The sequence below is a fragment of the Ursus maritimus genome, unplaced genomic scaffold (genome assembly GCF_017311325.1).
Source record: "Ursus maritimus isolate PB19 unplaced genomic scaffold, ASM1731132v1 scaffold_9, whole genome shotgun sequence".
Taxonomy (NCBI): Eukaryota; Metazoa; Chordata; class Mammalia; order Carnivora; family Ursidae; genus Ursus; species Ursus maritimus.
This window is the reverse complement of record NW_024427107.1, coordinates 10,989,553-11,012,088: the sequence shown is the minus strand read 5'-3', so window position 1 is coordinate 11,012,088 and position 22,536 is coordinate 10,989,553. Positions and strand designations below refer to the sequence as shown.

At 39.0% G+C, this 22,536-nt stretch overlaps 1 protein-coding gene across 3 annotated transcripts in view; it reads left to right on the top strand.

Annotated features, from left to right (window-relative positions):
• TOX (thymocyte selection associated high mobility group box) overlaps positions 1–22,536 on the top strand; it is a 292,833-nt gene that overhangs the window by 38,520 nt on the left and 231,777 nt on the right. Inside the window, exon 1 of one of the 3 annotated variants that reach the window (XM_040626094.1) lies at positions 21,598–22,311. The exons of the other annotated variants lie outside the window; for them this stretch is intronic. The gene's annotated coding sequence lies outside the window, so the exon portion shown is untranslated. Of the gene's footprint in view, positions 1–21,597; positions 22,312–22,536 lie in introns of those variants that run through there. 3 annotated transcript variants of the gene reach the window in all.

The window sequence follows — 22,536 nt, the reverse complement described above, 5'->3', positions numbered from 1 at the left end:
TAGTGTCTTAGCTGTTGTTTTTGTTATTAGACTGTATCTTCCCTGGAGTTAAGGATTTGGACAGACCATAGATGGTGCAACTAGAGAACTGTATAAAGAAGACTATAATAAAATGGGCTGGCATTTGGGTGCGAAAAAGATCTGACATATGACACCCAATGAAAAGAGTATCTTTTTGACTAGAGCAACTGTTTTTACTTAAAATCTACATGAGAAACAGTTTGTATATAATAACAATTAACTAATAGCAAAAACTTACTAGCATGAAGAATAACCATTATATTAATCACATTAAATATTTTCACCCCATAGGGAAAGATATTTCCAAGCAGGAGGAGGCCAAAAGCATATATGTTTAGTTTAACATGCTATCAAAGCTATCTATTTGACATTATTAAGAATTCTTTTTTAAAAATTAAGTAGTTATGTTTAGTTTGTCTCTAATTTCACCAGCTTGAAAATTCACATTCAGCACTATAGGCAAATCCAGAGTTAAGCATCATTTAAAGACCCTCCCATGTTCTCTTCCTTGTGTCTCTGATACTTCTCTATACAATTGTTCTTCCATTTACAATGGGATTACTTCCCGATAAAACCATCATAAGTTGAAATCGTAAGTTAAAACTACATGTAATACACTTTACCTACAGGACATCATAGCTCAGCCTGGTCTACCTTAAACATACTAGGAAGACTTACATTAGTCTACAGTTGGGCAAAATCATCTAACACAAAGTTTATTTTGTAATAAAATGTTGACTCTCTCATGTAATGTACTGGATATTACACTGCAAGTGAGAAACAGAAAGGTTATAAATGTATTGATGGTTGACCCTCATAATCACAGGGTTGACAGCTGCAGCCCATGGCCCCTGCCTAGCATCATGAGGAAGTATTGTACCCCATACTACTAGTCTGGGAAAAGATCCAAATTCAAAATTCGAAGTACAGTTTCTACTGTGTGCATAATGCTTTTGCACCATCATCAAGTCAAGAAATCTTAAATCAAACCATCTCAAGTCAGGGATCATCTGTAGTAAAGAGCTCCTTCTATCACTGGATATGGTTTATCTTATTTTGCTTTGCTGAATGGCTGTGATTTTCACTTCTCGAACAGCCTTTCCTTCTCAACCCCTTGCAGTACCACTTTTACTTCAACCTTCTTGCTAGTATGCTTTCTTGAGACAAACGCTGAATTCTTCCAGCCAAGTCATTTGTGCGGTTGTTGGCTGCTCTTGGATATGTATCATACAGTGGAGGTCCCTCTCCTTGAAAGATTCTACTCACTTGGTTTACGGCACCTTACTCTCTCTTGGCCCTTCTGAGCTTTCTCTCTCTCCTTGATGGACCCTTCATGACCCCTTAATGATGGGCAAACCATTTGACCTGACCCTCATTAAAGAAAAAATTATCCTGACATTTGTCAAAATGGTAAGGAAGACTTTATTCGAGATTGTTGGGACAAGTGGTGTCGAGACTATTTCAGTAGGGAAGAGAGAATAGGGCCAATTCTAAATACAGTGAGAATAAGTGGGGATTTATAGTCAAGGAGCTAGTTTGAGGCATGTAGAGGTCAGTGGATGGAAAATGACTAAGGGTGATTACGAAGAGTGGGGGAAATTCTTGCTGAAACTGACGCAGCACGATTCTTGCTGTAGGTAGGTCAAGTGTGATCAGTTATTAAGCCCAGGATGATAAAGGATGGGGAATTTGGTCAGAGACTGATGGGGGAGTCTCTCGAAACTGGCTTAGTGGGATTCTTGCTAAAACGGGACATTGCAAGGACGGACACTGAAGCCCATGGTTGAGGCACCGAGGAACTTGACTGACATTTGGTCAAGGAGAGAGCTTTATCTCCTTTCCACTGCTGCCTTTCCATCTTTGCCCTTAGATCTCAAGTGGGTACATGGATTGGCCTGGTTTTAGCTAGGATTCTGTGATGTTTCCTAAGAAACTGACCTCCCCAGACTTCAAACCCTGCGATTATTTGTTTTCTATTTACAGATAATTTCAGGCCAGCATATCCAAAACCAAACATCTCACTGTCTCCCTTTCACCATTTTTGCCATTATCGTCTTTGTTCTTCTGGTCCTTCAAGCTAAAAACATGAAAGTCTTCTTTGACTGTGTCCTTTCCTTCCTCAATAAATTTTACCAGTAACTTTTGTTCATTTGTCATGGGTTCTGATTGAATTTCTGCTGTCACCGTGCTATCTCTCAGCTATCTCGCCAAAGGGGGTCTTGATCTGCTGTCCCTGACTTCAGTTTGGCTTACATGGAACAGACCAGCCAGTGGTCTGATCTTCCTCAGTCACAATTTAATTCTCTCCCTCCTCCAGTGTCTGCTTACCTTCTCTTGCAGGAAACCTTAAACCTCATGACGCTAGCCTTCTGTTTCCAAAGGCCTAGAGTCTCATGCTCTCGCTGAGTGTTGGACATTCTCACCTTGAATGCTTGTGCTTGAACCAAATTCTTAAAGCACAGAGTTAAGGGCTATATGTCCTACTTCTCAATTTTTCCTAATTTCAGTTCACCTTGATTTTTCTCTAATTTCAGTTTCTATCTATAATATTCAGCAGCAGTCTACTATATTTTAGTACTTAACATTACACCACTTTTGTACTATATTTCATTGTCACTTCATCATTTTTTGTGAATAATGTCTCGACAGTTAGGTTCGGCTTTAGGGGCCTGACATTTTTCATCTAGATCCATCTGGATACCTTACAGGAAAAATGGTAGATAAATGTTAATTCAATACTTGCTGCTTACTCTACTGATGGTCAGTTTTCTTACGAGGAACATGTTTAGCTCTTCACCTGCTGCTTTCTCTCTGTTCTACAAGTAGTCAACATTTTGTTAAGAAATGTAAATGTAGGAAGTTCATTTCCTGGCTAGTTATCAATATGTTTCTTAGGTACTCATCCTGGGTAGCCGTATCAGCAGAGCACACAGTTCTTTGCCTCTCTAACTGAAGTTTGATAGATACTTGTTCAGAGAACTGAAATACACCAGGTTTGTGACAGATTTCTTGTTGGAAAATTTAGGAATGGAGAAGTGAAGTGACTTGTCCAAGGACTGAGGTGGAGAATTAAAATTATTAGCTGGACAATGCAAGCTTTTTTTTTTTTTTTAAAGCAAAATATATAAATATCAATGACAGTGGTAAAATAGGAGAACATTGTACGAACTTTGACAATTAATGCTTTCTCTTTGCATAATAATATGTGTAAGCTGCACCAGACCCGTGTTATTTAAGTGAGGGTCTTGAAAGGAATGCCTGGGGTTTGTTTTGGGGTCCTTTGAAGGGCAGAGGGGTGAATGGGGCATATTATGTTATGTCATTTCTAGATGGAAACACTTAATATTGTTTAAGTCAGGTCTTCCAAATCTGTCCGAGAGAAGACTCTCAATTTCTATTAAGTAGATTTATGGAGGCCATGAACATTGTTCTGTAGCTCAGGGATTTGTGTTTAATTTTCTGGGATACCATCCAATGATAATGTCTTGAGGACTTGAATTTCTGTGATAGGAAAACTGAGATTAAAAAAATTTCTACTATCCATGCTGACCTCAAAATAAATTGGATTCTGAATACTAGAGCCAAGATCTCCACACCCCCACCAACCCCAACAACTGTTTGGTTTTGAACGATGTCCTTAGTGTGGTTTTGCTCAGTACAGTTTTGGATATTTGTTGTTGCTGTTGTGCTTTTATTCATTTTTTGAGGTTTTCCTGATGGTGGCTAGGGCAGAGCAAAAGGATATTTAACAAAATGCAGAGATTATAATGGTTGTGAAATCTAACCAAGTTCATACAACGCTGAAATATTTCTAACATCTTCTGAAATGATAAGCAGAAGCATAGACAGGTTTGCATGTTTCCAGGTAGGGATTTGTTGTATGGACATTTTTTTGGTTATTTGACCTTAGTTGAGAAATTCAACGCATTTTATCATTGTGTAGGTATAAGAGATACATTAAAAAAAAATGTGCATGGGTGGTGCCTTAACTTGCTATTTAACCTTAGACTTTTTAACCATTCTGAAGAGAGCTGAAATGTGGGAGAATCGTTTATTTGTAAGTAGCTGCCCTGTTATGCATTTGGGTTAGTAAATTCAATTAATTACTTTTAGCCAGGATGATAAATACATGTATTTGAGTCCCACAGCAATTTTAAATAATGCCAAGCAAAATGAAAAAACATTTTCCACCTTTTAATGAAAAAATGAAGCGAAAATGAAACTAGCACCACTCCTATGTTGTAAATAATAGATTTTGCTCTATTTAGATATATTATTAAACCTGGGTCACTTGAAATAGCTGTAACTAATAAAGGAAGAATTAGAAATACTCTACCCAGTAAGTGACATGCGTGCTTAGTCATATTTCCCAGTGGAAGACATTATAGCTGGAAAACATGGCCTCATGGTCTACGAAGATCTCCATAGTTTCAGATTTTCTATGATATGTCACCAATGTGGCTGTAGTCAGAGCAAGATACCAAACAACTCATTCTTTCATTCATTACTATGTAACTTGCCAAATATGAGCACGATTTATTTTCCTAAAAAAAATAGTAATGAAAAAAAATGTCCTCTGTATTTTCTCAGCTCTTGTTCTTGAGTAGCAATCCTTCCTGTATCACTGGGATGTGATGATGTTACCAATCCACTACAATCCAGCAGTGGCAAAGTGCCAGTGATAAGAAAAGAAAACGGAATTCACACTGTTTCTACCTATAGAGCAATATACTTAGGGACGTTATTGCAAAAATAACTTTTTTTTCTTTTTTTTTATGTCTATGTCAGAATGCCTTGATGATCAAGGAAGGGTAGAGTTGAAACTGGTATTCTTACGATTTCTTGATTAGAAATGCATAAGTCTTGGGGCGCCTGGGTAGCGCAGTTGTTAAAGCGTCTGCCTTCGGCTCACGGCGTGATCCCGGCGTACCAGGATCGAGTCCCACATCGGGCTCCTCCGCTATGAGCCTGCTTCTTCCTCTCCCACTCCCCCTGCTGTGTTCCCTCTCTCGCTGGCTGTCTCTCTGTTAAATAAATAAATAAAATCTTTTAAAAAAATGCATAAGTCTTATTTCCTCTTTGATTAGCAAGTTGATCTATTTATGTAATCATGAATTTAAAAAAGAACACATGAACTACAATACGTGAACTACAATGGATTTCAACCCATTCAACATTTACTTGAACACCTACTCTGTGTAATCCGTTGTCCCTTAGGGAGGTTGAGGGAAAGGGAGCAAGACTATAAGAAAATCAGAGGAAGTGCAGGCCTTTAAGGACCTTTAAAGGTGATCTCCTTCATATAACTTTAACTTGACACTTATTCCTTTATGTTCCTTTTTTGGGCAAGTGATAAAATTGTAAGAATATTCTACAACACTCTGTCCAATGGGAAAACATGAGGACTTAAAAAAAAAACTACAACAGAAAATTTAGAAAAATTTGGAATTTCTTTTAAATTGCTGATTTCTCTAGGTTTAACTTTTTTGGCCACAGCTCTAAGTAGCTGGATCACAGCACTACAGAGACAATATTTTGGGCTACTTAATGAGTGGATATGGATTAACACCCAACTGAATGTCTATGCCATAAATCCTCATAGCCACCTGTGGTCAAAACCTACTCACCTGGATGAAACGCACAGACAATTATTCAGGTTTCCTTTTAGACCCAATCATAACTTAACAGTTTCGGGCATTGTAACCAAAAAAAAAAGGTGTATGGAAGTTTGGCTGTCTCATAATTCTAAAATTAGTGCATTTTAAGCTTTCTGCAGTTCTTTTCCCAGAAATTCTTTATAACTTTTCCTTTCAAATGTGTTACTCCTTAAATTAATACATAGCTATGGCAAGCTGTCATTAGAATTTGATGATTGAGCAGTTAATTAAGGAAGGAGCATTTTCTTTTCTGGAGGTTAATATCAATCTCTGAGCGGAGAGCATTCCATATGAAGCTTAGCTTTGTAAACCTCTTCAGTTCCTAAGACCTAAGCAGGTGACTGGTGCTTTGTGGCATGTGCAAAGAATGGCGAATGTGTCAACACAAGTATGAATCGAGTGTTGACATTCTGAGACTTTCCTTCTGCTCCTAAGCCACCCCACCACTCCAACCCCGACGCTTCCTCATTTCCTCCCTCCTTTTCAGTGGTCTCTGAGAAAATCAGACACTAAATTTGTCCTACCCTTGATCCTTCCCCATGTCTGGGGACTTTTCATGATTATTGCAGAAGCATGAACATAAGCGAAAAAGGATTTCCACCAAATTGTAATTTACAATATAGCTAGCGATCACTGTCTTCTGTAGATGCAATCCCTATTTGAAAAATCGGAAACACTATTTTCTTACTTTAGAAGATATCTCTATCTGTGATTAATATTCTCCATTTTACAGGGTTTTTTAAAAAAGTACTTTTGGTTAGGATACCATCATGCAATAGCATCAGTCAGTCACTTCTCTGATCCCCACCAAAGATAATTGCACACTTTTACCTCTTTTTCAAACTTGCTATCCCACTGATCTCATCATTTCACAAGATGACCTTGAAACATTCTTCAAAAGAAAATAGAGGTTACTAAGTGCATAAATATTTCCTTGTAGCCATAATGTCTAAACCTGTCCACACCCACTATTCATTCTTTCTTGATGTTCTTTCTCCATCTATCTCTCTCCCACGTCTTCCATCTTGAGGTTCCCTGTGTTCTGAACATGCTCATGCCTCTTCCATCTTGAAATACAACTGCTTAAACCCAAGTTGCTTGTAAGCTTTTGAAAGGTCAGTCTACTCATGTTTCACACTGTTTTCACCTGTACTAACTCTTCTTTGCCCTATACCTTCTTAGGCTCCTACCATTTTTAAAGGTCAACAATGATCTCCATGTTGCCAAATCCACTGGCCACTGCCCTTTGTGAAATTTGTCCTTATAGTATCGGACTCATTGTAAAATATATGTTTTTCTTGTACCTTTCTGGCTGTTTCTCCCTATGTTCCTCTTCTTCTGGGGACCTATCAAGTTGATGAGCCAATGCTTTTTAATTCGCTGAAAATTGTGTTCTATTTTGGAGATGTCTGGTTGTACCGTGCTGAACTTGTGAACATAACTACTAGCGTTCCCCAGGGCTCATTTTTTTTTTAATGATTTTTTATTTTATTATGTTAGTCACCATACAGTACATCCCCGGTTTCCGATGTAAAGCTCAATGATTCATTAGTTGCGTATAACACCCAGTGCACCATGCAATACGTGCCCTCCATACTACCCATCACCAGCCTATCCCATTCCCCCACCCCCCTCCCCTCTGAGGCCCTCAGTTTGTTTCTCATAGTCCATAGTCTCTCATGTTTCATTCCCCCTTCTGATTACCCCCCCTTTCTTTATCCCTTTCTTCCCCTACCGATCATCCTAGTTCTTATGTTCCATAGATGAGAGAAATCATATGATAATTGTCTTTCTCTGCTTGACTTATTTCACTTAGCATTATCTCCTCCAGTGCCGTCCATGTTGCAGCAAATGTTGAGAATTTGTTCTTTCTGATAGCTGAGTAATATTCCATTGTATATATGGACCACAGCTTCTTAATCCATTCATCTGTTGAAGGGCATCTCGGCTCCTTCCACGATTTAGCTATTGCGGACAATGCTGCTATGAACATTGGGGTGCATATGGCCCTTCTCTTCACTACGTCTGTATCTTTGGGGTAAACACCCAGTAGTGCAATGGCTGGATCATAGGGTAGCTCAATTTTTAACTTTTTAAGGGACCTCCACACTGTTTTCCAGAGTGGCTGTATCAGCTTGCATTCCCACCAACAATGTAGGAGGGATCCCCTTTCTCCACATCCTCTCCAACAATTGTTGTTTCTTGCCTTGTCTATTTTTGCCCAGGGCTCATTTTTGGAACCCCTTTCTATGAACCTGGTTCTCTAGGGTGATCTATCCCAAACAAATGACTTCAACCACCACCCATAAACCAAGGTCTCTAAAATTACACCTTCAATGGACTTTTCTTATTTCTAAACCTCTATATTCAATTGTTGTTGAGGCATCTGTAATTAAATATCTTGCATTTCTGGGGCATCTGGGTGGCTCAGTATATTAAGGGTCCCACTCTTGATTTTTGGCTCAGGTCGTGATCTCAGGATGGTGAGATAGCACCCCAAGTCGGGCTCTGAGCTGGGCATGGAACTTGCTTAAGATTCTCTTTCTCCCTCTGCCCCTTCCCCCCACCTTAAAAAAGAGAGAGAAATATCTTGCATTTCAAAACCAGGAGGTTCAAATCCAACACTGTTCCTCCCAATCCTGCTTGTTTCTTTGCTATAATTTCTGATGTGGAGAATTGTACCAATTGGTCTGGTCACCCAAGCCAATACCCTGGGAGAGATTCTAGATTATTTGTTCTTGTCATCCTCTACATCCAAAGGGTTGCTAATACCTCTCTGTTCTTGAACTAAATCTCTTTCCTTTTCACCACGACCCTTTGCTCCTATTCACCACCATCCTTTGCAATTTCCTTTCCCTGGGGTTAGCCCTCATCACTTCACACTGGATCACTTGAAGTTCCAGCCTTCTTGCTGTCAACTCCTTTGTGTGCACATAGACCCTCCTAGCTGGACTCCTGGCTTCCTCCCAGGTGTCTGCTCTCAGCATTCCCTCACGCGCACTATGCCCTGCCTCTGCAAGTGCCTTGCTGCTTCAAGCCACCGTGAATTCGCCCAGCCTACTCTCCCTGGCTCAGATGCCCCCTTCCTGCTCCACCTGGTTGACACCTGCAAACTCTTTCCATATCACTCCTTCCAGGAGACCCAGCTTCAGTTCTGTGTTCTTCCTCTGGGCCCATAGCTGCCTCTGTATACCTTACCTTAACCTGAGTATAGTGGGTAACATTATCACTTTGGTGAAGTGGTTCTGAACACAGCCTTCATGGTCGGTTTGGCTGGGAGTGTGGCGAGACTCCAACACTCACATCATAATGGTACAGCAACGTACCTCACCTGTCTGTGCCTCAGTGTCCTAATCTCTAAACTGGAGATCACGTTATCAAGCACACCGGGGAGTAAAGATTAAATGAACAAAAATATGTAAAACACTTAGAATGCCTGGCACACAAGAGTGAGACTTAATAAAAGTTGCTTTTCTCTTTCTTCTTTTTCCTTTTTTACTTCCTTTTCTTTTTTTTCTTTCCCCCTCTTTCCCTCCTTCTTCTTCTCCTCTTTCTTCTCTTCATCATCCTCCTTTTCTTCCCTTTTCTCTCCTCCTCTTTCCTCTTTGTATTTTTTTCTTCATCCTCAGCCTCCTTCTCCTTTATTATTACCCTCTCCCCCTGCTAGACCTCTGTGGAGGCTCTGTGGCTACTGGGACTATATTATTACATTCAATTCCACACCTCAGAAAGAAAGAATGTCCTTTCTTTCTTTTGTTTAAAAATTTACGTATTTATTTTAGAGAGAGAGCGCACGTGTGCATATGAGCAGGAGGAGGGGTAGAGGGAGAGAGAAAGGGAGGGAGAGAGAATCTCAAGCAGACTCTATGCTGAGCATGGAGCCGGGTTGGGGCTTGATTTCACCATCATCCTGAGATCGTGACCTGAGCCAAAATCAAGAGCGCGATGCTTAATGACTGAGCCACCCAGGCACCGCCAGAGAATGTTATTTCTTATTGGACATTGAGAAAAATACAGTTTCTACCTATCTTTTCAACCTTTAAAAAATCATTATCTTCATGATTCAGAGTTAGTGCATATGTTTCATTCAATTAATGATAAAATACAAAAGTCTTCAGGAAACCTGTGTAAATGCTAAATATGAAAGAGTGAGGGCTTATATAAATGTATGATAAGCATAATAATAATGTCAAACACATATATATCATTTTTTATGTGCCAGGCATGGTTAAAAGAACATTGTGTTTATAAACTCATGCCATTATTGTCCCCATTTATAAGGGCTATATTCACGAGGTTCCTTTCCAATTCACAAAGTTAGATTACTTATTTTATCCATAGTAATTGCATATAATAATTATTGTTATAATTATACCTTTTCAAGCTAGAAACGAAATGACAGATATAATTTTATATCTTGGAAAGGCAAGGAAAGAAATGTCATTTTCTATCAGAGAAAGATGGAGGAAAAAACTTAAGTGTATAAGATAGGCAAATTAAGTAGGTAAAATAAAGTCTTCATTTTTTAAATTTGTGCCCACAATTCTAATCAAGGATGGAGTTTTCAGTAGGAGTTAATCTCTGCTTTTTGTAATGGAAGGACCCTGACCCTTAGAGTGAATTTCTATCTCCTCCATTTACAAAGAATAGTTTTGGGCCAGCCAAACTTGCGAAAAATGTAAGCCTCAATTTCCCACAATGCATTTGGAAGGAGGGAATTTGTTTAGAAATAATGTTATGTTTGTTACTATTATAGTTTTAAATTGGAACATTAGCTAAGCTATATATTTAAGATAGATTTTTTTTTTCTTTTCCACAAATGAAGAAGGATCCTTGGAAATTTGGTTTTCTATGCTTACGTAAGTTCAGAAAATGATAGCATACCAACCTTCCTTCTTTTGGGTTTGTTGTGCAGTTAAGAAGTACTAAGAGGGCCTGTAGAAAAGGTACTTATTGAAGTTGATTTAAATATTTCTTGAGACCCTCTCCTTCTTCACCCAATATCTGTTAATATCTCCAGACACATTAGTGATGTGTGGAGTGCAGTTTGTGTTTGCCAATTTGGGTTCAATCCTATGAAATGCAATACATTATTTTTATTAACATTAAGTTTTGTTGCATTTTAGTCATAATGAGCTTTTGGTCATAATGAGTTTGGCCTGGAAACTTGTAAGTTGAGAATAACTGATAGCGAACAAGGAAATTAATTTGCAAATTAAACTCTTAGGGAGAATTTTTGTTTGTTTTTTTCCTAACAGTAAGAGTTGGGGCCTCTGAGTTTAGATGGCCCTCATGCTATGATCCAATTCAGCATTACACAGAGTAGAAAAAGTGAAAAATATTGCTGGAAGTATTTGGAGGAAGTTTTACAATGCGTAGAATTTGTGGGCTCTATTGATCTGAGTTGTGAGACAAATAATTTCGGGGGAAGGCAAGTGGTTCATAATTAGTATAGAACAGGAGCTCATTTTCATTTCTCATTGTGACAAATATTTAGTATTATGAGATTTAGCTTGTATTTGTATTAGATTTTTGTACCGCAGTTAGTTGAGATTGTAAACCTGTGATACGTTATTAATCTGTTCTCAAAAGACAACACACTTGTACTTTGATTTGACCCAATAATAGAGAAAGATGCTAATGATAGCTCATTGGTGTTCCTTTTGTACAAATGTAACAGACCTCCTGCTTGTCTGGGGCTTAACCACAACGTATTTGCTGATAAATTATCCAACAGCACACGTTTGAAGCTATTGTAAGTCCTTTTCTGACTGGTAGAAAGTTTATTGGGCACTGCAACATCATATAACGCTTCTTATTCTTCACAAGACCAGCATTCAGCAATATCCAAGAAGGAAGAGGGTGGTTCTGTGCTCCCCATGGTTTTGGTGTTACTTTTCCTCTTCGTTTAAATGTTCCTCCTTTTTCCCTGTGTGGTTTCCATAATTGAGGTTGATCATTTGACCATTTGGCCATCTTTGGTCTATTTGGAAGAATTCAGCAATCAAAATTCTTTGTTTCATGGCAAATTTTGCTCTTACTTAAGCTGTCATTGGTAAGTCGTGGAAACATGTTATCCACTCATTGGTTTTGTCAATACTTGAGACTTAACCTGATTATTTGACAATTTTTGTTCCCCGAGGAATGCGAACTTAGGTTCTCCTATTAACTTTTGAAGGAGGGAGCCAAGAGTGAAAAAGCCTGAGCCTTGCTTTGGAATGGAATTTTGTTTCTCTCTTAGTCCACATAGATGGTGTGTCATTTTTTTCTCCCCTTCCTGTCGTCTCGGAAGATATAAATGCTTGGCTCTGGGACAAAGCTGTTCAGTGGAAAGCCTCTGAGTTCCAGACTTAGTTTTTTTTAACTAGCTAAATGGTTAAGAAGGAATCATTTAACTTTTCTGGACTCAGTTTCCTTATTTGGAAAAAGAAGAGGTCAGAGGATAATAGCTTTATTGTGATCTAAACTACTGTTCTAGGATTCCATTGTGCAAGTAACAAAAATATAGTAAGATATGAAAGTTGTACTAAGTTACTTCCTCTAAAAAAATCGTTAATAACAAAACTCGTTAGCCATTTCATATTAATTTTACAAGACAACAGAGGATAATAATGCCTTCTGAATCACTATAAACCAGCGAACTAACGCACAGTCGGAATCCAAATTCGTCACATTTATTCTAACCGTTGCTTTACTCCTTTGCCCATTTGAAGTTCCTGTGATTATTTTTTGCTAGCTCTTTGGGAGAAATGGGTTATTTTTTTTTAATTATGAAAATGTTATTTCAGTAAATGTAATTTAATTAAAATGAGAATTTCTGCCAACTGTTTTAAATAAATACAGTATTCTTTTGCTGGTATGAAAGGAGTTACTATTTGCTGTCTCATTTCCTCACTAATATGCTGGCGTGTTTCGCGTGAACCTGAGCTTCTGGAAGTTTATTCTTAACCAAAGCAGTTCCTTTTTCATGTAAGTAGGTTAAATGTGAATTGGGCAGCCTCGGGGTGCTTTTTTTGTTCACTTTCAAAAAGCCCCCTCAAGAGGGCCCCTTTTAGAAACCTAGAATCATATGTTTGGAAGATTGATCCAAATTAACATTAGAATGGTCCTTTTATTTTAAAAAATTATACAGACTATCTAAAATATGCTAAACTGACATAGAGTGAAATAAAACTGAATAGGGGAAGTAAGATTTCTTGTTTTATTCTACCTTTGCGGTGAAAGAACTGAAATCAGAGGGAAAAAAATGTCGAGTCTGTTAAGGTACAATTTCTGTCCCCAAAATACAGGAGGAAATGTATTTGTACAAAAGGTCCAAATTAATGTCATTCATTTTCCTGTGACTTTATGTGCCCTAGAATGGTGCACGCAGATCAAGAGTTTATATATGTTTTGACTTCTGAGAAGCTTGTTTATTTATTTTTAAAGAAATATTACATTAATAAATTCCTAGAATTGCATTTTTAAATCATCTCGTTGATAGAAATGCTGGCACTCAGTGAAGTATATGCATGTGTCTTCTCTTTTGTAAATTTCATAGCAGTTTTTTTTTTCCAGACAATGCAAACATTTTAATTTGTTGGAAAAGACCAAACCATTAAATATCAGTAAAACGGCTTAAACTGATTTTTTAAAAATATGTGGAAAACCAGAGGACTACAAATTATGCGTTGGCTATAATTCAGGACTATACAATAACCCAGGTCCCTAAAGGTCTGAAAAGAATGACAGAGAAGCCATGATTTTCAGACATGTGCATTATATATGCTAATAGCGTTGCAGTGAGAAAGGTTTATATCCTCGTAATAGAGGAAACATTCATTTTTAGCATTTCAGACCATGGGGAACATAGTAATTACAACAGGCACTAATATCTGTCTCCTTTCTATCCTTGCTTTCACCCCTCCCCTTCCAAGCACTTGAATAATCCCAGTGGAATTAGTCAAAGGACTTTAAACCTCTGTCATTTCTAAAGTCTTTTATTCTCTCTTTAGTACAACATTGGCCCTCAAGGAATGTATAGCATAGCTCAGGTATATAGATCATTCCAGCAAAAGAAATTAAGCATGTTTTTCTTTACTTAAATATGTCTATAGACATTTCCATTTATGTGATTTACAGTTCAGAAGTACAAAACTGGAATACTTTTTTATAGTTTAGATTAAGTCCAAAAGCTGTGCTCTCCGTAAAAATCAGTGTCCTTCCTCGAGCAATCCCACCATTACCTAGAACAGTCTGGCTAATGTTCAGTCTTTTGGAATGAAATAAGTTTGCAAATTTTTTTGCCAGGTGAAATTTGTAAAAAACAAGCAGTGATTAGCACGTAACCTGTAGTGTGTGAGCTTCGCCTCATTTACCTGCAAGATTCCTAGCAAGTAAATCCAAGGCCCCCCCACCCCGCCCCGTCTTAGCCCACATCAGATACAGGGTTGGGAGTTGCAATGTTTGGTGAAGATCCTCACGTTCTTAACAATTTTCGAGCAGTTCTGTTGAGGGGTGTATAGGCTTTCAGTAGCTAGCACCGTATAATTTATATCAACTAAAAATGTGCCTTTTAAGGGCTCCAAAATGGCTCTTCTGAAGACTTTTTACAAACTGACTTTTACTCAAAACAGGCAAAAAAAAATAACACAGAATAAACTCATAAACTTTCTCCCCCATCTACTATGAAGGAGTCGTATGGTTTTATTTCCTTGTTAAAGTTATTAAATTACATCATTTAGAGAAGTTAACCTGTGTTATCAGGAATAAAGCTGATATCACAACAGACTTAAAGCTGGATGATAGATCAGATTTCCTTTTGTTCTATAATTTTAACTCTGTCTTTCTCTTGTCTCTCTCCTTTCTTTCTCTGTCTCTGTCTCTCTCTCTCACAGACACCCCCACCCTCTGTCTCTTGCAAATAGCTGTCCTAGACTATATTGTTGAGGAAACCAGAAGGCATACAGATGGCCTGGACTTCGCTAGTAAAGAGGAAAGGTTTGAGGAATCATATGGTTGCTTCCGCCTCTGTCACTGGGCAGCAAGCATAAAACAACAACACTTGCTCTTGAATTCCTTTTTTTTTTTACATTGAGAAGATGACCCATTTGCAATATCCCTTTAAGCTGTCCACTTAGAACCGGTAGTCATCACCACCCAAAAGAGCCATTCTGGTAAAATGCACTAGTATAAAAGCTTTCGGTACAAACTGTCTCCCCGCCCCCCCCCCCAACTCCCATGCTGCCTCCGAACTCAATGCCTATTTCATTGTCTAGTCAAATTTTCCATATTTATAAAATTATTACGCTTTCTTGAGTAATCACCCTGCTCCCCCTCATGCTGATATGTGCTGTAAAAGCTAATTATTTGAAAATGTTCTCCCCTTCCTCCGTCTACCTGGCAGGATTGTATTCACTTTTTCAGTCCCCTTTAAGGATTTACTCCCAGGAAGTCTCCCCCAACCACTGGGGATTGAAGACCTCCTTCCTTTCCATGGCTACCACCCTCTCCCCCCACCTGCAGGACAGTACTTAGCAGCCTGCTTTGTAACTATTTGTCAATTTGTAAGTCTTACCTACTTGCCTTGGATTCTTAAAGCTGGACAAACTTGTCCTATTCATCCTCGGTTCCTCAGTTCTGGCAAGGTGCTTGGCGAGTGGTAAATACTCAGTAAATATTTATGGAAGCCAGAAGAAAGATGTGTGCTGGTGTGAGCTGAGACAGACAAAGTGAGAGAGAGAGAGAGAGAAAGGGAGGGAGGTAGGGAGGGAGACAAAGCAAATGAACATTTCAGGAGGCATTGCTATGAGGGTGGTGGGTATTATTTCTTTATTTTTTAGCTCCTACTAGCTTTCTGCTTTACTTTTAGGTTTGGGTTTTAACAAAAAACCCTCTGGTTGTGTTAAAGAAGGATCATGTGGGGTGTTTTGGTGGCTTTTTCTGGGGTTGGAGATGCAATGGAGGTTCCAGAATGCTGTACTGGGGACTTCTAGTTGTGTTCAGTTTGGGAAAAGTAAATAATCCCGAAACTAGATTTTGAGTTTGTGAAATCTGAATGAAAATAAATTAACAACATTTTTAAAATAATAATAATAATAATAATAATAATAATAATAATAATAATAAAACACCTGAGTCTTAACAAGAGAGGAGCCGAGAAGGCTGCTGGAGAAGTGATACTGAGTTGCTCTGCCCTTGCCCTTCTGGCCCCCCTGGCTCGGGCAGAAGGCTAGTTTCTGCTTTTCTCCAGCTCTGCTTTCCTCCAGCACGGTGATGTCCAAGGGCACTTCATTTCAGACCCTCAGGGTCTCCTGTTAGATCCCTTTCTGTCAGAAAATGTTACTTAGTGCAATGACCAAAAGTAAAGGAATGGCTTTTACTCTGGGGCTTGGCTGTCCTCTTACCAGATCCCTTGGCCACTAACTAGGAAACTGGTTAAGCGTGTTGAAGGCCAAGTGGAAGTTTTGCTGGTAGCTAGGGACTCTGGGGAAGGGGAAGAGAGGGGATTTTTACCAGATAAACATTTTTAAAATATATTTAAAAATTGTGGTAGAGGAAATTACAGAAGACAGAGACCATCAAAGAGAGGAAATGCCAGGTAATTACTAAACCTTCAGTGCACATTATCTTTTAGAGATACGAGGCCGTATCTCTATTCTCAGGGGGTGAGACGGTTCACAGCATTGCTTTGCATTGCATTTTTTTAAATCATTGGATCATAATATTGTTTTGCCTTTTCTCAGTCGGTACCAGTTTCTCTGGCTGCCGTTGTTGTTGATTGTTTAGAAGCTGAAGCCCGGCCATTCAGACCCCCTTGATCCAGTCATTTATAACATATTTTGATCGCATACACACTCAAACACAGACTCGGTCTGCAATTTTGAAAGAAAATCTGTTTTCATCTTCTATTTTTGCATTGTTTGCAATCTGTCATTTTTACTGTACAATCTCTTCGTAATCTCCTGTAATCCTTGCTGACTCATTTCTCAGTAAATCGAAGAAGATGGAGCTTTACGGGTAGATTTTGAGGAGGGAGTGACAAAAGGGAAGGACATTCAGCATGAAAAATTCCATTGTGCTTTTCAATTAAGTTTTTTTTGCCCCCGTGGGAGAGCTGTTCCCCAGCTAGCTCTGGTTGGTAAGGAATAGTTTGATCTCTCATCATAAACGGAAAACGTGAAAGGGACTGGACAACAAGGTGCAGCTGGCCTTCATAAAGCATCAGTCAACATCGTGCATCAGAAATAAGTGTCCTTATATCTGGCCATTAAGAGCCTTGTGATGGTGGCAAGTCATAGTCCTTAGCTCTGTAGTCCTGGCTTCCTCATTTAGAGTCTGGAACACAGTAGTATCTAATTTAGGATGTGGCTGAGAGAGGTAAATAGCATAACATGCAAAGATTGCTTCCAAAAAAGTTACTGGCACTCAACAAATCTTTGCTATTATTATTATTGTCGCAACTGATAAAACCAAGACAAAGGGAAGAGTTGGATAAGAAAATGTGTTGGAATGAGTACGGCTAGTCCACAGGCAAAGACCTAAAACACGAGGATACGCAATTTTGCCTTGACAAAATTCAACACTCTTGTAAATTATTATAAAAGGAGTAGTGTTCCCCCTTGAAACAAAGCTGAATGAGAAGGTAATAGGAGCCCGAGAAAATGGGAAATCGTTACACAGTTTTAGAGTTTTATCAAAGAACGAATGCTTATTTTTATTTATCTCTAATTATGGAAAAAAAATAACCATGGTTGATCAAGGGAAAAAGATAAACAGATACTAAGCCAGTACCTATTTACTACCAAGGTCTATTTTTTTTCTTTTTCTTTTTCTTTTTTTTTTTACCGCCTAACATAAAGGGTGGAAACAAAAATTCAATCACTTCCCAACACTGTAATGTGAACTGTTTTCTAGATGTTCCCTACTCATTTCTGGCTACAATAATGAGAGTTCTTTTGAAACAATGCCACAAAGCAGCACTAAATATGTGCTCTCCCACACACTGCATATAAGGGAAATCAAGAAGGGAACAAATTCACTAACTGTTTGCCAAGGTCAACTTTTCTGTTTTTCAAGAGTAATGTGTTTTCCTTGACAAATAATGTAATCCGTTCTGCATTGAAATATGGGCCTCCTGATACAGAATTCTTTCTTGAATGATAATATAAACCCCTGCTCTCTAATTTCACAGTAGGCTACGGGGTGCATATTTAAGAAACTATCAGTATTAATTTGTTTGAAGGAAATATATTTATTGCTGGTTCTTTTGTGTTTCTCCTTTCCACTCTGTATCGTTACTAACTAATATTCCTTCATAAGATCATTTACAAAGCAATGAAAGACTTCTTCTTTTTGCTTTTCCAACTAAATTGTTTTCACTTCATACCTGGAACGGGCCCCGGCTGGGCGGGGGGTGGGGCTCACCTGATCTTCTTCAGATGACCCTCAAAGATTGTTCCACCTTCTCAGACTTTTAGAAAAGAAACTTGTATGTGAACGCACTTGATTTTATTTTAATTTTGGTAACATAGGGGAAGGGGAGTAAGACGGTATCAAGCTTTTGCAGTTCTCTTCATATGGTAGAAAATAATTGCTTTAGCAAACTGTCTCTAAGTTCCCTGGTTACCCTACTTACCTATTTACATTACTACTACCTCCTCCACTCTACAAACAGGCAAACAGCCAGGGTACCAGAGCCAAGATGCATTTAAATCCTCTTGCCTCATATGTTCTAGAAAGGCCCAGCCTTCTCCTCACTCTGCTCAGAAGGTGGCTGTCAAGGTGTGCTTGTTGAGCTGGACTGAAGACTTGAGCTGGGTGTCTGGGTGTCCCTCTTGATACCCTGAGCTCTCTATTAAATTTCTGTATTGGGAAATGCTGACCTTTTTAACTGACATTTTAAAAATGGTCTGTGTTTTGTAATGGACGAACAACCAACTCTGGGTGTAGAAGGCTCTTGCTAGATAGTGGTTGGGGAAGGAGTTACAAGTGGGGAGTGGCACCAGGAAGCGTCCCGACCCCTCTTCGGAGACTGGGGAGTGGGCTTTCTGACTGGGAACACTTGAGATTGTAGGATTAATGGCAAAGCTTTTGCATTCAGGGACTCCTATAGCTGGTGCATCAGTAGCTGGGACTCTCCCATGATTTTGAGAAGGAGTCTGGCTTTCTTTCTAAACTCAGTATTTCCAAAGAGAAAAAGGGAGAAAGGAAATTGTCAAGGCGCCTCCTTCCAGTGGCTGGGCACGTGGGTCCAGCTGTCCCTCTGCATGGCCAGGTCTGACCTCAGCTTCCTTGTTCATTTCATGCCCCCACCCCCCACCCCAGGGCCCCACTTGCTCACTCTGGGCCACTCAAAGTAACCTGTGCATGCCATTTTCATTCCTACTTCTGCATCATTTTAAGAACATATTCCTAAACATTCTACTTAGTTCTTCCCCTCTAAAGCCAAGCTCTTTCCCAAACCCTGCTCTCCCAGAAAGCCACCATCATCGATCTAGGAGTGGTGAGCAGCTCTATGTTCTAGAAGCAAGTCCATCCCACTCTCTGTAGCTCCCAGGAATTCTGTTCCTTTTTAGCAAATTATGTAGGTAGGCCTCGGCTAAAATGAGAAGATATGTATGCTTAGGTGCTTAATTTGTTTTGTTTTGTTTTTCAAGTCTCCAAATAATATGTAAACCATTGTCTAACAAAAGGACTTTTAAAACAGGACAGAGATACTCATCTCAAATATACAGGGTATGATTCACCCCACCGCTGAGCAGGGACTGACCTGTCTGTGGTCCACATCCTAGGGCGCCCTCTGGATGTTTCTAGATAATATTAAACACAATTGTTCTGCTGTCCAACCTTCAAGAATCAGGAGCGTTTGGAGTAGTGCAACATGAACTTTCTGTACCTACTCGGGTGCCTGTTAGCACTTAAAAAAAATAATTTACTATAATAACCAGGGTTACTAGAAATAATCTTCACAGATCTTGATGGTAAATAATATGAGGCAGTCAAGACTTCATAAAGTTTTCATGGTCTAAGTTTTTTGAAGATGTTTCTTAAAGTACCTGATTATTAAAGGAATACATGTAACTTGTAGAAAATATGGAAAATACAGCTCTAACAATATGTGATTCCACCCCTCAGCATGCATTTTCTTCTAGCACTTATATATGTAATATATAAATAAGCCATTCAAATACAAACTATATGTAGTCTGCATGGCCAGAGAGAGAGAGAGGGAGAAATAGCTTGGAGAAATAGCTTTGAGAGTGAGTGGGAGGGAGAGGGAGAGAGGAGAGAACGTAGTACTTAATTTATATCTAGGAAGAGTAGAGTTAGAAGCATAGCCTCAGGGGTAAGAGGATGTTGCTTTAGGCTAGTTATTTAATATCTCTGGAGCTCCAATGTTTGTGGGGAGAATTAAGTGAGATACTATGAAATAATATTTATTGAATGTATCTGGTGTCCCAGACATTGTTCTAAACATTTTCACGTAATAACTCTTGTGACACTGGCCTCTTGTGTGTAAATCACACTTGTGTACGGCTTAGCTTATAAATGCTAGCTATTTGTACATGAATTTTTTTTTTCAAAACGTAGATAGAGGGGCACCTGGGTGGCTCAGTTGGTTAAGCGTCTGCCTTTGGCTCAGGTCATGATCCTGGAGTCCTGGGATGGAGCCCTGAATTGGGATCCCTGCTCAGCGGGGAGTCTGCTTCTTCCTCTCTCTCTGCCCTTGCTCATGCTCTCTCCCTCCCTCCCTCTCTCTCTCTCTCTCTCTCTCTCTCGCTCACGCTTTCTCAAATAAATAAACGAAATCTTAAAAAAGTAAAATCATTAAAAAACATGGATAGCTAGCTAGCTATATGAAGTTTTACAACATACTTTTCATTTTATGTTTAAACACTTTCCCAGAATGATATTTTTATTTAAATATAAATTTACTAGTTCATGTCTTCAAATATAAATCAAAGGACGGTATTCATACTCTTTCTTCCAAGGATAACATTCAAATTCTTACATTAGTAAAGACTAAGACTAGCTTTTTGTATATTACCGGTTGTTCAAAATCAGCGTGCAGTTTTTGTAGACATACATCACGACCTTATCAACTCTTCCCAAGTGTCTGGTTAAAATAGAGAGATTTAACTTGTTGCAAAGACTCACTGCTTTTGCCTTTGCCTCGCTGCTCCTCACATGAGACTAGAACATTCACAGTTGGTTTCTTTATCAGAAACTTCCTAAACAGGTGAAATATGGCATTCTAGTTAATCTAACATGCAGTGGCAATTTCTGCCTCGCTGTGCATTTCTTTCCTATAACGAATGATACATGGCAGCAAATATTTTTTGGGGGGGTTTTCATAAGATAAAATTTAGTTCTTTAATCAGAAAAGAATACCCGTGTTTGCACATTGTTTTTTTTTTTTTTTTTTTTTTCATATCAGAAGTTGAGGTTGAGGATAATTATAACTGCAGCCCCCGGGACATTGTAAAGAACACCTAACAATTTTAGTCTCAAACAGTTTCCCAAGGGGCCCTCTTATCAGTTTCATTGTAGTGATAGCTGTACAATTCTTGGGGCTCATCGTCTGGAGAAACTTCCAGTCAACACCTTAAGAACTATTAGTTTTTACTGATTTTTATGGGATGCTTAGCACAATGTTTTGATCTCTTTGGCAAAAGAAATATTTATTAACAGTGTTCTTTTATCATTGTGTCCCCTGGCAGATACTTTAAGTAAAATTATTTTAGGACTGACTTCTAAAGAGAAACTTAAACTTTTCTAATTTATTGCCAATGTCTTTCCAGAATGGGTCCAGAGGATACGGTTCTCATATTCTGAGATGTCTTTCCCTGCAGTCTGGTTAAAGTTGCTGGCTGGGACAGACAAACAAACTAGGAGACTGGATAGTCCTGGTAAAGGAAGCAAGAACTAGGAATGTAGACCCAGTTGTTGGTTTGGTAACTTCAGACTTTTAGAGAGAGTTTTTTGTTATACTTCAAAAGGCCTACTTTGCTTTGAAATTAAAGTACTTTCTCCCTTTTTTTTTTAACTTTAAATATTGGACCCTCTAATGATTTGTTTTTGACTAAGGTGTGAGGAAGGGATCTACCATTTTTCCCAAATGGCGCCTTTATCACGTATTCAATTTCCCATGTGTAGTGGCATCAGTTTCTGACCCTTTTCTTTGGTTCAGTTCATTGAGGCTCAAATTCATTGAGCCTGTGGTGGCCACACTGGACTCCTCAATTCCCAGCCCTGGTGCCCTGGCCACAGCCTTTCTTGCTCCCTGAAACCCTGCATGTTAAACAGAGGGACAGGACGTATTTGGGCCCTTGTTCTTCATTCACAGGCTCAGGCCTGAGAAAACGGCATGATTGGTAGAGAAAGCCCTCCTTGGACGTGCCTCTAGCTGAGTTATCAGCTCATCTGGTCCCTGCGTGCTACTGTTGATCCAAGGGTAAGGCCCCTATTGGTTTACAACAGTGTTTGTCCCCTGGGGCCTGTTTGCAGCTGATTTGAGCACAGCTCCCCCTTGGAGATCACAGCAAGCCTGGTGTTGAAACAACTCTAGTAGTATACGGAGTAAATCAGCACCCTGGTCATCACATCAGTTCAGTGGGTATGTCTGCAGTCGGAGAAATGTCCCAGGAAAACTGTAAGTTCTTGCAATGAAACCAAATAGTTTTTCTTTTTCTTTTTTTTTTTTTTCCTGTCTATGAGTTTGTGGTGGCTGGTAGTACATGGTAGGGAACATCTGTAATTTATGACAGAGTGTACATTTAGAGGAATGTATTTGGTTTGTGGTGAGGAAACTTCCTTTTCAAAGTTATAACGGGCTAGTCTTTAATATAATTCTCAGAACTATGCTGGGTTTTTTTTT